A 14,137-nucleotide genomic window follows, 5' to 3' on the forward strand; every position below is an offset into this window, starting at 1 on the left:
TGTCTCCCAGTTCCCTGCCTGGCTGGTTCTGGGCCTGGTCAGCGTGCCCCAGGAAAAGTCCCACTACCTGGGCACCCCTGCCTGCTCCCATCCCGACACAGGAGAGGAGCCAAGCCTGGCGCGCCAGTCTCTCCTCCCCACAACCCACTTCCCGCCCCAGGCCCCATCACCTCTCCACCTGCCTGGGCCACAGCCCCCTATGAGGGAGAGGGTCGAGGGGAGACCCCAGGGCTGCGCACGGCCTTGGAGGCCCACTTTGGGTTGGGTTGGGTTGCTTGGGAGGTCAGGGGGATGAGCCCCTGCCCCTGCTGCAGACAGAGGATGCACAGCCCCCAGGGGGGTGGCCAGGACAGACCCCCGGCTCCCGTGCCCCAATCCTCCTGCTGCTGACTGTTGTCCTGCAGCCTCTGGCTGGCCCTTGGTCCTCCTCACCTGGGACTAGTCGTCTTCCTTGGCCGGCGACCACAGGGACCTCCTGCCAGGTCCTGCCCTTTAGGGAATGCCCCCACCCCCCTCAGCTTCTGCCACTGTGAAATGTCCCCTGCCTCTGCCTGCCCTCCTGGCAGGAGAAAGAGACACAGGGAGGCAGACCACCTCATACCCCTTCCTCTACCTTGAATTTTGTGTTTTTAGTTTTAATTTTATTTCTAATGCTGCTACACTCACCATACACTGGAGCTAGACAAACAGACCTGTTGTTTTTGTCCTTTTCTTTCCATGAAAGAAATTTAGTCATAGCTTGTGAGTTTCAAATGATGAGTACAGTAAAACAAAAAAAACAACAAAAAGAAGCAGCAACTGAACAAGCCATGGACTGTGCTGGATTTTTGGTAATGGGTCAGCGAGGCGCGGGGCTGGGTGGGCAGTGGGCTTTTGGGAGGGGAACAGGGGCCTCTGTGGGGACCTCTGGGGAAGGAAGAGAGGTGCCAAAGCAGCCCCTGTAGGCGGGGACCCCCACCCAGGTCAGCTGCAGTGACAATCGCCAGGCCAGCCACAGACACCCCACACATGTCCACACCATGCATCGCTCAGATGACATGGGCGCACCAGCTACATGCCCGCACCCTTGGCTTGGGAACGCACCCACAGCACAGAAGGTTGCACCCTATGTGGGGTACCCACGGAGGCCTGCCATGAGGCACACCACGAACCCAGTCTGGCTGGATCTTGGAAGTGAGGAGGGCACTTCTGGGCCTCCTCCCACCACCTGCTGAGGCCAATTTAGAAGTCACAGCTCATGCAGCTGGAATCCAGTGGGGAGCCACCACATGAGGCCAAGACCTCCCAGGGGCCCCTGCCTGCCCCTGTGCACCTCAGGCCAGGGGCCAGAGCCAGCTGTGGACACCCAGCCTTCCCAGACCACAGGGCAGAGCCCAGAGGTGCAAGGCTCAGCAGAGGGCTGTGGTTTCTACGTATGTGGTGGGCTGCATCCCAACATCATTCACAGGACCTCGGGGCAGGGATGGGGTGGCCTTGTTCCAGGCCAGGCAAGGAAAACCCCCAAACAAGCAAGGCATCCTCTGGCTGAAGCCTCACATGGCCCTTCTGTCCACCCTCCCTCGGGGATATGGGGCACACAGGGCTGGGTGAGGCCTGGGAAAACTGTGGGAGCAGGGAGCCTCCAAGGCCACATCTGCACCTCTCCAAGCTGAATGCAGGGTCTCTCTGCCCTTCCAAGTCCCCTCCAATACTCTTGGCCCTGCCCTTGCACCCAGCCAGACCCTCAGGCAAGAAGAAAGCTGAGGAGGTCGGTAGGTGTTAGGGAGCTGAGGGCAAGAGGCCCAGCCCCCATCAAAGGTCAGGTCCTGCTGGGGCCAGTTGCTGGAATGGAGGGGCCAGAGGTCACAGAATGAGACTTCACCAGGAGCCTGATTGTGGGGCCCCACCCGGAGCCATGATTGGGAGGCCCAGCAGAAGGAAGGAAGCCCAGTGTAGCCAGCTCTGAGGCCGGAGTGCCAGGGCCACACCTGAGAGCACAGGCAGTGGGGATACGCTCTGCCACTGGAGCCACAGACGGCTGGATGGGTCTTGGGCCAGGGTTGTGGACTTAGGGTGAGAAGGGGTTCCTGGATGGTCACTGCAGACCCAGGAAGGAAGGGGGTCCTGGATGGAGGGGTGTTAAATCCAGGAAGGAAGGGGGTTCTGGGCAGGAGTACAGACCAAGGTGGGTGGGGTTTCTGAATAGGGGTGCAGACCTGGGAAGGAAGGGGATCCTGAACAGGGGTGTAGACCCAGGGTGGGTGGGGGTCCTGGATGGGTGTGCAGGCTCAGAGTGGGTGGGGTCATCCAGACAGACAGAGCCCTGTGTGGAGAGAGGGTTGTGGGAGGGTATGGGGAGCTGCCTGGTGGGAGGAGTGGGGGGTCCATGGAGCGGGGAGGGAAGTGAGAGAAAGCGTCGTGGGATGTCATGGCCTTGACCCTCCAGGCAGGACTTTGGGAGCCCCAGCCTCCCCCTGTATCCCCTCCCAGTTGGAAGCTCCATGTCACTGAAGGCAGCTGGTAGGGGCCCAGTGGGGCAAAGGGATAGGAGACAGACCCGGCCTCTGGGCTCCAGCACCCCCACCAATTTGCATCCTAGCTGGCACTCACCAACCCCCCATAAGCCCAAGCCCTGTACTGGACGCTTCCCCACTAGTCCCATTCCAGGCAGGTCACCCACTGGTCAGGGGCTGACACTGACTAAAAGGGATTCCCCACTGCTGCACGAGGGGTCAGCTGGGGCCAGATGGGCTGCAGCAGATACTCCACAAAGAGGGAGCACAGGGCAGCAGCCGAGGCCAGACCACCAGCCACCGGTGTCCTCCGTGGGGGTGAGTCACCAGTAGGAGGGACCCCGCACAACCCACCAAGCCATCCTGGGCAATAGGGGTCAGTGCTTCTCACAGGGGTTAGGCCCTGGAGATGGGGGTGACAGGTGCCCCATTTCAGCTGCCCATGGATCCATTCACAGCACACAGCCCAGACAGTGGCACCTGAGTCAGGGCCAGGCCAGGAGCCATCCTAACTGGCATCTGCTAGGAACTAGGTGCCAGGGCTTCACAGATGAAGGGACTGGAGCAACAGGCAGGCTGGGGGTGTGGTGGTGGTCAGGGAGACAGGGATACCAATTTGCAGGCCCCTGAGAACCAAATGACTGTTTACCATATTCGTGGGGTTACAGGGGAGGATGCAGAGACCTGCAAGGGGAGCAGACCAGACACCCAGGGGGGTGGATGCAGAGGTGCGGCCCCCACACCTCTGAGTAGTAGGAGTGTAATTCCCCAGCATCAGGCTTTGTCTTCTGGGGCCCAGAGATGGGTGGCACTGGTCCGAGGACACGCAGCATGTCAGAGACCTGGGGCAGGGGGGCAGCGGGCCTCAGGGTCCAGCTGCCATAATTCCAGGGTAGAGAGAGGCAGAACTCCACCAGAAGAGGGCCAGTATGGAGCACCCTCCCAAGGGGCCACAGGGCAGCCCCCCAGTATGGGTGAGGGAGCTTCAGGGAGGAAGCAAAACCAGGTCTACTGGCCCAGAGCAAGCCCCACCCCCTCTGGGCCTCAGTTTCCCTCTAGTGTGAGAGGCAGTGGGCTGAAGCAGTGCCCCCCCAGGTCTTCTCTGCTCCTGCCTTTTGCAGACATGGGATGTCACATCTGAAGCCGTCACCTGCCAAGATCAGCATGTCCCCAGGCAGCCGGGCCCAGCCCCCCACTCAGAGTGAGGCCAGAACTGGGCAGCCTGAGAGCCTCAGAAGGCCTCTCCAGAAGGCCTCTCCAGGGAGTTTACAGCTCCTCCTGCCCCCCTGAGGGAGGAAATGGGCCTGGTGGGCCTGTTCACAGGTAGTTGAGACAGGAGAGGAATAACCATATTAAAGCCCCGGAGGCAGTGGGCCCTGCGAATCTCACACTCCCAGCTCTGCCCTTTGAAGCTCTACAGGGGTGTGGCTGGCCCCCTCAGGGCCCCAATGCCCTCCCTCCCCCAGCTCCTACTTTCTGGGTCCTGGGCCCCAGGTTCCTCCCTGAGGGATGCTCTAAGCCACCCCACTCCCCTCCCCACCTCTATGCTGGGCCAGAACCTGGAGCTGGGACTCCGAGGTCAGCAGGTGCAGGCTCGGCTCCAGGTCTGCAGGCCTGGCGTGGAAGCTGAGGCCCCACACAGCCCCGGCTCCCACAGGGAGCCTCTGGCCACCACCAGCACCGCACAGCCTGGGCGGGGTGAATCTTAGTGCCCAAATGGCCTGGCTTTGGCCCGGCCCTGCCCTGGTCTGGGGAACACAGCCCTGCCCTGGTCTGGTGTGGGGGACACGGCCCTGCCCTGGGTCGGTTCTGAGGGACCCGGCCCTGCCCTGGTCTGAGGAACACAGCCCTGCCCTGGTCTGGTGTGGGGGACATGGCCCTGCCCTGGGTCGGTTCTGAGGGACCCAGCCCTGCCCTGGTCTGGTCTGATGACCTGAAGTGGCACTACTCCCTTCTCTCCCCTTTAGGGGCTCCCCCCACCCGAGGCCCCTTGCCCTCCCCAAGCTGCTTGCACCACTTCCTCCCTCCATCCCCCCATAACATCAGGGGACAGGGAGCAGGTAACAGATGATACCCCAGCCACCCCACTGCTCACTCTGTCAGGTGACCTTGGCCCTGGAGAGTTGGACGGTGACCCTTTCATTACATTCTGAGTTACTTGGGAGGGCTTCCTGGGGGAGGTGAGAGTGGGGTGCAGTTTCTATGACCTGCATCCTTGGTCCAGTCCCTCAGGCCTCCTTGTACTCAGTCCCTCACTGGGGATGCTGGGACCAGGCCAGCACCCAGGACACCAGGCTGGGGAAGCCCTGTGGAGGGCCCAGTCTTGGAGCTGGCCTGGCAGCTGGGACAGGAGCTAGTCAGAAGGTGCTAATTGACGTTTAGCTCCGGGCTGACTCCCAGCTCTGTCTCTGTCTCTCTCTCTCTCTCTCTTTTTATTTGAGTCTCTGGAGCCCATGGTAAACAGTCATTTGGCTCTCAGGCCCCTGCAAATTGGTATTTATGGTGTGAGGACCAGGACTGGGTCCACCCAAACATGGCCACTGGGAGGGAGGGAGGCTCTGGGCTGGCAGGGCAGCCTGCCCCCAACCCACAGAGGCCTGGCTTTGGGGTCCCTCACCCACTCCTGCCTTGGGAATTGGGGAACACAACAGCCTATCGGAGTGCACCCACCCACCCACTCTGGGATGGAGCTGCTGGCTGGAGTCCTGCTGGCCAGGCACTTATGTGCTTTCAGATGACTGATGCTCTGCATGTTGCAGTGAATCCAGGAGGGCTTTGGGAAGAGGTGAGGCTTCAAAAGAAGAGGCCTCTCCACAGGGGAGCTTGCCCAGGGATGCCATGCATTCAAGTCTAGCTACTTTCATCCCATGGCCTCTGTCTCCCCCAGCCTCCTCCACGTCCAGAGGGCAGATGCCCGGACCCTCTGCACACAGCCCTCCCCAGCCCAGCGGCCATCTGCATGAGTGAAGACAGGGAATGAGAGGAGGCTGGGCATAAGGCAAGGGGTGAATGGTGGAATTCCAGACAGGGGTGGGGAAGTCCTGCAGAGAAGGGGACTTCCCCACCCATCTGCCTCTCGCCTGACAGTGTGGAGAGGCAGGCAGGCCCATGCAGAACCCCCAGTGGTCCATCCTACCTGGCACTGCTCAGACCCACCAGCCTGCAGTCTGTGGAGTGGCAAGGTTTGGAGTCCTGGGGGAGGCTATTTGGTGTCTGGAGTTTGGACGAAGACCAGAAGACCACATGTGCTTCTCCCTGGGGTGTATTTTTAGTTTCCAGCCCTGAGTCAGGCCATCCTCTGCTCCAGAACCTTCCATGGCTCCCCAGTGCCCACTGGATGGGGTTTGTGTCTTCGCTCATGCCCCTCACCTCCCAGTCCCACTCTGGGCTGAGAGGGGTCCTCTGATCAACTGGGCAGAGTATGACCTGCCCTAAGGGAGGCTAGTCTGAGTAAGCCACACTAGCCCCTACAAGAGCCCTTCAGAGGGACACCCCCTTACTCAAGGGCAGATAGGGAGTTTGGGGCACCTGCAGTGGGTAACCTGGTAAGGTGTGCCCTCAGCAGCTGGCCCTGCAGCAATGCAGGGGGTCCCTGGGCACAAGTCCACCAATGAGCCACATTCCCAGGAAGGGCATCTTGAGTCTCGGGATTACATCACAGTGGCCTGTCGTGCTGGAAATGGAAACTGAGGCCAGGAGACAGGCAGACCTTACCCAAGCCCCTCAGAGTCACCAGCAGACTAAGGAGCCCAGTGAGGAGGGCCTGCATCCAGGACAGGGGCTTCAGTTGGGGAAGGTGGGGGGGCGGGGAAAATTTCCCAGAGACAGAATCAGGATCAGCCTGAGGTCAGAGGCCAGCCTACGGGTCAGGGGCAGGTCTGGGACAGGATGGAGGGTCAGTCTGCCCCTTGCCTGCTGCCAGAGAGCTGTCTGCATGGATGTCCTCCACCGTGTGGGGAATGGGGGCCTTCCCAGGCTCCTGGACACCCCTGCATGTGCAATCCAGACCCACACCTGCACCCCTCAGCTCCAAGCCCCCACCTATAGGGCACAGGGCATGTTGGGCCATGGAGAGCTGCCAGGACACTGACCAGGGACCCATAGCCCTGCCAGCCCTTGTTTGACAGCTACTACTGGTGGGGAAGGGAGGACAGTTCCAGCCCCTTAGGTGGGGAGGACAGACAGCCCATGGGGGAAATCGGGGTTGGGGGGTGGACCAGGAGGGCAGTGTGGCATCTACCTGCAGACAGCTCAGCCCACCAGCTCAGCCTCAACTTCCCCTGAGCAATGGGGGTGCAGCCCAGTTCCCAACAGCTGTGAAGATAATGGGTATGGTGGGGACTTGGGTGGGGATGCTGCAGGTAGGGACCATACAGGTGGGAATGATGCAGGTGGGGCCATATAGGTGGAGATGATGCAGATGGAGGCCATACAAGTGAGATGATGCAGGTGGGGACCATACAAGGAGCATAGCAGGTGGGGGCTGGCATGCACTGCAGGTGTTCAGGCCTGCTTGCTGCCTCTCCTGGTCTTGCAGCCTACTGTGCCGTGGGGTGGGCAGAAAGAGGGGAGTCTGGTTCCTGAGCCCAGGTCCAAGCCTCCCCCTGGGCTGATCCTCTAACCAGGAGCTGAGCCCAGCCCAGACACATGGGCCCAGCACCTGCGTCTGGGCCAAGAGGGGCTGATTAGACTGTCTGTTCTCCTCCCGCAGGGGCCTGGTTCCCTGAGCAGACCCTGAAGGGGCACAAGACACCCCCAACCCTGGGGCCCGTTGGCAGTGCTGAGGCTGCAGCTCCACTGCAGCCTGGCCTACACTGTGCCCCACAAGTCTGCAGTCCTGGGTCCCACCCACTGCTACTGTCCTCTTTAGAGTCTTCTCACCCAGTTAATGAGGAATAATTTCCCTCCAGGACCAGAGAGCAATGCCAGGCCTCCTCACACAATGTGGCCAGCCTGCTCGGGTGCCCCCAGCCCTCAGCCTGGCTCCTGTAGGCCTGGACCCTGTATGTTACCGGACTGCGCATCTCCATCTCTGAGGCCAGGCCTGGAGACGTGAGGCTTTTGAAGGCTCTGCTCGCAGACCCTGATGCCCCTGGCTTCTCCAGGCTTTGGCTGCTGCCCATGTCTCCCTGCCCACTGGCCTCCCTCATGGGCATCCACCTCCTGAACACACCTGGAGAGTGGGTGTCCTGCAGGGTGGCAGTGGCCTCTCCCTCACAGACAGTCCCAACAGGGGATGGTGGGAAGGGGCTTGAGACCAAGACCTGCTCCTAAGAAAAGTCGTCCCCAGGTTTGGGGTGCCCAGCTGGGCCTGCCCATGGAGTGGGGGACTAAAGAGCACAGGGCTGCCCCACCAAGGCCTGGGAGCCAGAGGCAGCACCCAGACTGCTGGGCTGGTGTCGGGACCCAGTGTCCCAGAGCCAGCCCTGCCTTCTGGTGGGTCAGAATCTCACCTCTGAGGGATGCCCCCTTGGAGAGATGCGCAGCACAGGGCTGGGAGCTGGACCCCGGGCCCAGGCCTCAGGTTCAGGGAGGACTGTGTGCAGGTGGGGGCTGGCGGCAGATGCTGGGACACTGCGATGTCTTCAGCTGGTTTTTTAATTAACCTCGGCCGCTCCAAAGGGCCCCAATTAAGTAGAGAATGTGATGGCAGAGTGGGGTCAGGCAGAGGGGCAGGTTTTAATTAAATCAGGTGGGTCCCCAGCCAGGGTGGCAGCAGGCTGGGCAGGAGCGCCCCCACCTGACCACCTCGGCCCATTGTCCTCCCAAGGACAGTCTGCTGGCTGCTTGCTGACACAGCTGAGACCCAGTCTAGGTGGCTCCACACCCGGCAACCCCTCTCAGAGCCTGCCCCTGGGGCCTGCCTTGCTTTCCCATCGGCCCTAGCATCGTCAGTAAGCACTTAATGGGCCTGCAGAGGCCCTACCAGGTGGTGGGGGACACACAGAAGCCATACAACAAGTAACTTCATGGAAGGGGCTGGTATGCAATGCAAGAGGACAGCCAAGGGGCAGAGAGAGGCCAGAGGGTAGGAGGCAGCTGATGCAGAGGTCCTGGGGCAGGGGCCTGGGGAGAAGGGCCTGTGAGCTAAGGGAGGGTCAGACAGATGCCCAAGGGCAAGGGGCACTCAGCTTCCCTGTGGCCCCTGACAGGGACCCTCACTAGGTGTCAGGAACACAGGGATGCCTGACACCCCAGGACCTGGACCCCACTCTGCTGGTTGTCCAGGCCCTTGGCAAGCCAGACATTCATGAACCCCTGAGACAGTCTGTGCATCCGAGGATGGTTCACAGCCACTGGGGCCTGCGGCTGGCTGGGGGAGGAGGGGCAGGCAGGTGCGTGAGCCAGCCCCACAGCTGCCCATCTTTCCTGAGGGCAGTTTTGCAATAACTGCCTCCTGGGGCCAACATTCTCCACACTTGGCTTCCTTCAGACATGGAGCTTTGGGGGTAATGAGTGAAGGAAGGGGGTGAGCAGGTGTCCTCCAGGCCCAGCCCAGCGACCACCAGCCCTCCCTGCCCCCAAGGCCCCCCTCCCTGGTCCTGCAGGAATTTGCAGAGCAGGCCGTGCCCAGGAGGCACCCAAGAGACAGACAGACCTGAGCTTCCCAGGTGGCCTCCCACCCAGCAGTGGACACACACACAGCTGGGCCAGCCCTGCTGAGGCCACTGTGTGCACACACCACCTGGACAGGCACCAGGGAGAGAGGGGGTCCAGGGGGCCTCCAGCCCTTTAGCCTGGGCGCCAGCTGATTAAAGAAGCCTGGGTGAGGTCCTGGGGCTGCTGTAGCTAATTGAAGCAACTGTGCTGGCCTAAAACTAGTTTGTTCCCTCCCAGGTCTAGAGGCCAGACATCCGAGATCAAGGTGTCTTTTCTAGGCCCCAGGAGAGTCCTCTCTGCCTCTCCTGGCCCAGATGGTCATCCCAGCCTCTGCCTCCACTGTCATGGCTGTGTCCCTGTGTCTGTCCCCAATCTCCCTCTCCTACAAGGCCATCTGTCATGGGGATCAAGACTGCCCTCATTAGGGTCACCTCATCCCAGTCCTTACCTGGGTACACCTGCCAAGACCCATTTCCACATATGGCCCCATTTCGAGGTTCCAGCTCACATGGATCAGGGGAGACATGGCTTTCCCTGCTGCACAGCTGGTGGGGGTGAACCCAGGCACTGCTGCCATCTGGCTGCACGCCTGCACACCTCTAGCCAGTGCAAATCACTGAGATCCCCCCAGGTCCTGACCCCCTGGACTGCCGTTTTAAGCCACAAAAGCTTGAGGAACTTGTCACCAGGCCAAAAGAACCAAGAACGGGAACCAACCATTCCCTCTCCACAGGTTTTCAGAGCTCTGAGTAGGTCTGGTGCCTCCCAGCCCGGGCAGGATCCATCCTTTCCATTGACCTGTCTGGGGCTTGGAAGAGGAAGAAGGTCCTGAGAGCCCCCTCAAACCTGGGGGTTGGCTCCAAGAGCACAGTGTCATCCAGGTGGAGCTTGGGGCTGCATCTCTCATTCTGTGTACCCCTCAGACCATGGGAGTGCAGCCCCATCCTCCCACTCCCACCCATTGCCTTGCTGGGTGCCATAGCGCCACACCCTGGTCAGCCTGGTCCTGCTGAAGGTGATGTCCTGCATCTTTGTTTGCATGTGGGTTTACCGGGGTACATGCTTCCCGTGTCTGTGTGTCACTGCACGTGACATATCTGTGTGTCACTGCACGTAAATTAGGCCTTGTTCCTGGAGAGCACCCGGACCTGCTCACCATGGATGGTCCTGAAGCCCCCCACTGGTCCCTGTGGCAGCCTATACCTTCCCCAGGCCTCGCTCCCTTTTCTGCGGGGTGGAGTAGATGGGTAGGTCCTAGGACTCCAGGACAGACTGGCTCTCCCCAGAAGGGGAGCAAGGACTGGTCTCTCCAGGGGCTCTTGGGAGAAATGGGGCTGGGGGTGCCAAACAGGTAACCCCCAGAGGCCTGGGATGGAGGGAGATGACAAGGCCAAAGACCACTCTCCATGGGCTGGGCCAGAGGCTGGGGGTTCCCCATGCTCCCAGGTGGGAGGAATACCCCTCTGTCTCAGGGCTGGAGGGGCCAGTGGTCGAGTGGGCCTTGTCCAACCCACTGGGACCTGAATAGGACAAAAGGGCCGAGGAAGGGGGGACCCACTCTCTTCCTGGACTGGGGCGCTGAATATTTTAACTAAGTAGTTCTCCTGCTCTCAGACATGGGTGCTTCTGGTTCTGGGGTGTTTGGACTTGGACGGAGTCAAGTCCCAGGCTTTTTCCAGTGACTAGCTTGCAGATGATGGGCCATGGGACTCTCAGCCTCCTGAGCTGGTTCTAACAATTCTTGCCTCGTATACATCTCTGCATCTCCTCTTGGCCCACGTCTCCAGAGAACCCTAATAGGTCTGCTGATTACATCTATATGGGGGTGGGGTTGGAGTTGGGGATGCAGAGGGTGGAGGCTCAGCCAGGCATAGGTGGAAAGAAGTGTCCGAGGCCTGGCAGGTGTCGGGGACACTGCTGGGATCCACAGCAGGGTGGCCAGGCCCTCCTAACATGTTGGTGAAGCCCACAGGTCCCTACCCAGAATGAGGCCTTACTGCTGCCTCAAATAAGTGGTGCACCACCCCCAAATGAAACAGGTCCAACCATCAAAAGCTTTAAGACTTTTGAGGCATGTGACTTCAGGGTTGATGGATCCCCTCTACATCCATGAGATGTACTGTGGTCAGAACTTCCCAAACCCCACACCTCCAGTGTGTTCTGCTGACTACATTCCCCTTGTACCCCAACAAAGCCAGAGGGCACAGAGGCGAGGCATTGTGCAGAGGGAGCACAGGATGCAGTATGCCATACATGACGGCCTTAGTGCTCAGCACGGCATGTGACAAGGCCTGCTGCAGGCTGATACCCTCCATGATTTCAGGTGAGCAAGGAGCAGAAACCATATTTCATGGCTCCTGCAACAGCTAGGACACAACACAGAAATGCTCAAGATTTCAGTTGTGGACAAAATCGGAGGCCCCATGTGTGCCACTGATTGGGAATGCAGCCTGCATTCAAAATAGGAAATGCTAGGCAGTCAGGGGGCCAAAAAGCAGAGACGTGCTGAGCAGGGTACCCCATGTCCACTTCATCTGCTGTCTGCCCAGGTGTGGGGAGAGTCTGAGACCAAGGTGGGAAATATCCTTGCCTTTAAGGGATACAGTGCTGGGGAGCCAAGTTCGCAGAGGCCCCCCAAGCTGGAGCCGAGAAGAGTCCCAGCCTGTCCCAGGAATGGGAAGGTGACCCATGAGCTGGGCCAGGATGAGGGGGCCCTACTGGGGTACAGGGAAGGGAGGGCTGTATTGAGATGGGGAAAATGAAGTAGGTGATGCCCAAAGGGCCCCAAGGTGAGGCAGGTCTCCCACATGTGTGCATGGGCAGGGCTCCTCAGGCTGTCTCTTGGTCCCCTGCCAGCCACCCTGCAGGATTGCAGGGACAAGGGTCAAGGCCAGGCTGTCCCCAGACCCCAGCCCAGGCACAGGCGAGAGCCCCACCGTGGGGCCAGGAACTGGGTGTGGGTGTGTAGGCTGTGCAGGGCCCCTCCTGGGACACCAGCTCACCCGTAATAATTCCCACAGAAGAGACGTGGAGGAGGGTGGGCTTTGCATGTGGGCCTGGAGAAGGGATTGGGGTGGAGCAGAGGTAGGGCGGGTGTCTCCCTGTCTGGATCAGGGGGTCCACAGAGGCCAGCCCAGTGGGGCCAGGAGCAGGCAGGGCAGCATCCATGAGGAGCCAGAGGGCACCCCCCACCCCCCACTATCCAGGAAAGCCTTTAACCAGGTAAAGCTCCCTGCAGCTAGCACTGAAGCTCTAGGGTCGGGGGAGGAACAAAGGTGCTGACGACAGGTACATGGGGGGCAGGTTTCAGGGCCTCAGCCTTATCTGTGTGACCTCAGGCAGGCTTGCAACCTCTCTGAGCACTCCTGGCCTGGTTGGAATGCTGCCAACCTCACAAGTGCCGCACACAGTAGCTGCATGAGGTGTCTGCCTTGCTTGGGGAAGTGGGCACATCTCTTGTCCTCTCCCTCCTGTCTCTGCCCCTTTGCTCCCCTGGTCACATTACGCTGGGTCAGGGTCCCTGTGTCTAATGTGTATCTTGGGCAGGGATTCCTGGAGCAGGGAAACTACACCCCACGGTCCAGCCAGGCCCCTGCCCATGGTCAGGCTGGAGGTGAGGACCTGGGTCAGAGGCCTCAGACTGACCCTGGAGGTGCTGCAGATGCTGAAGGGCCCTCTAGCCAGCTCACCCCCACCCTCTGCTGGCAGAAGCTGGGCTGGAGCCCTGCTGGGTGTGTCCCCAGGTGTCCCATCCCCAGGATCTGGGGAAGAGGGGCAGAGATGCTTCAGGTAGCCTCAGGTAAACACACCTGGGCCTTGGTTTCCCCAGGTAACCCCCTGATACCTCCATGTTCCTTGTGGGGCAGCGATGCCCTGACCCGCCCACCAAGGGCCCCCACACCTGCCTGGCCTGAAGACAGGTATACTTGTGAGGTGGTCCTGTTTCCAAGGGCTGGGGGTGGGGGAAGGGGGCAAACTAGGTGGACGAATCAGGAGGAAGGTAAATGCCCTTAACCTGGGGGCAGGCCCACAGGAATCCACCTTATTCTTTTTTAAATTGTGTGTATCTTTCCAACGCTCCTTCCAGTCTGTACAGTTACAACTTCTTAAATTTCAAAGGCAGCTTCTGAGGACACAAGGACCACTTGCAGAAGTCCAGCCATGGGTTGGCTTCCTGGGGGACAGCACCATCAGGTTCTGTGCCTCTCCTGGGAAATACAGGCCCCTGGGGGCACTCTGCAAGGGCAATTCTAGAGTGTCTAGGGCAGGAGGCCCCAAAACAGACAATCTCCAGCAGTGGATGGAGGCCGAGTGGAGCTGGGAACCCCAGGTGGAGGAGGGATGTGTTGGGGGCAGTGGCACAGATGGGGACCCCAGGCTGGCTACTCCGTAAATAGCGAGGTCTGGGGGAAGCTAGGGCTCAGGGGCAGTACCGGCGGACTCTCAGCCTCTCATAACAGGTCAACAGTGTCCCTGCCACCAGAGCCGAAAGAGGGGGCCCTGACCAAGAGGAGCGCGCGGTTAGACGGGGAAGGAAGCCCCAGGCCCTTCTCTGCCAGGTAGGCCCAGGCAGGGCCCAGGGCGTGAGGCTCACCACCCCCTTGTCTGGAGGATACCCGCAGCAGCACAAGGATAGCGGGCAAGCCCAGGTAGCAGAGAGGAGCGGCGCCAGAGGCCAGCGGGGAGGCCAGGAGGAGGCAGCGCTGACCGCGCCCCGGTTTTGTTCTCTGCTCTCCGGGGCGGTTCCCTGGGCGCGCATGGGTTCGCGGGCTTTGCCGCCGAGGCTGGGGACTGGGGAGAGCCACCGCCGGGCCAGGTGGGACGACGGCCCCAGCGCGGGTCCTCAGTCTTCGCATCCACGAGATTGGCAGGCTGGTTCCGCGCCGCGCCCTCTAAGAGCCTAGCGGCGCAAGCGCAGAAGAGCCCCGCCCGGCCAAGGCGGGGCGCGCGCCTGCAACGACGGACAGGGCGCGGCAGGCGGCGGGGCGGAGTCTCTATCCTTGTGTCCCCGCCCACGGCCCATTCCCCACCCCGAGACTGCGCGT

This window comes from Manis pentadactyla, chromosome 13 (genome assembly GCF_030020395.1).
Source record: "Manis pentadactyla isolate mManPen7 chromosome 13, mManPen7.hap1, whole genome shotgun sequence".
Lineage (NCBI taxonomy): Eukaryota > Metazoa > Chordata > Mammalia > Pholidota > Manidae > Manis > Manis pentadactyla.